This window comes from Odontomachus brunneus, unplaced genomic scaffold, assembly GCF_010583005.1.
Source record: "Odontomachus brunneus isolate Ranch 3 - 2012 unplaced genomic scaffold, Obru_v1 Obru_scaffold_229, whole genome shotgun sequence".
Lineage (NCBI taxonomy): Eukaryota > Metazoa > Arthropoda > Insecta > Hymenoptera > Formicidae > Odontomachus > Odontomachus brunneus.
In genome coordinates this window covers 87,266-88,312 of record NW_022639679.1, presented here as the reverse complement: position 1 = coordinate 88,312, position 1,047 = coordinate 87,266, and positions in this window count along the sequence as shown.

The following is a 1,047-nucleotide window of genomic DNA, read 5'->3' as shown; positions in this document are numbered from 1 at the left end:
AAAACCTTACGTGCAGCCCACCTCCTTCTAGACACGGCCTACCGATTTAGTGACCTTCCCCTCCACTTCTAAACCTCAGGCGAGAGACCACGCGAAAATATCGTTCTCGCGGAATATCGACGAGGGAAGTCGTGCCCCTCACAATCGCCGTGCCGCGAGACGAGACGGAGGGAAACTCGAAATATCGCGAACCGCTAGCAAAGGTTACCGCGAACACGTGTCGCAAAAACATAGAATTTTGTGAGCAGATGGGCGGTCATGGCGAGCCCATGGCTGAGACGAACGGAGCGGTCTTCCCCGGGGAGGGGGGAGTTGTGACGTGGCAGCCGTGGAGGCGCCCGTCTCAAGAACCCCGTACCGATTAGTGAGAATGTTTATCGCGTGCCGTGTCGCTAACGGTTTTTCGAGACCTTGCCGAATATCGCGTTCCGTCGGATTGTTTGTTGTGAATATTTAGAACAAAGCGAAGAAGCGATTTTTGCGAGCGGAGCAGATGCGAAGGTCAGCGCGTCCCGAATTTTGTGCCCCTCGACGTCCCTTGCCGGCCATCAGGACGAGGAGTGGAGGACAACGAGAAGCGGAGGACATCGAGGAGGGAGGATGCAGCAGATGACGACTAGCGAAGCCCTTGCTCAGGTGAATCGCACTCTCGTACTTTGGTGATTCAAATATATTATCGCGAATTATCGGGCGCTCAGCAATAGAGAATATTCTATCGCTGAGAAGCTATCGTAGTTATAATACAGTATCGCGCTTAGACGGATCAGCTGTATTTACTTTTAGCGAAGCAGCCGTCGCGAGAAACCCGGCAGGAAAAAACGGGAGAGCCGGGAGAGACAACCAGGCGAACTCCCGATGTCAACAATGTCTCGAGACGAAAAGTGTCTCGAGACAATAGTACCGAAATCTGCCGATTCTCGACGATCGACGACCCCAGGACGAGGGGGAGGGGCAGCGACGAGGGAGGATCCGCGAGGATACGCGATCCTCCCAGGAAGAAACAGCTGTTAGCCTTACCGCGACCGTTGCCGCGCACAGACGCGTCAA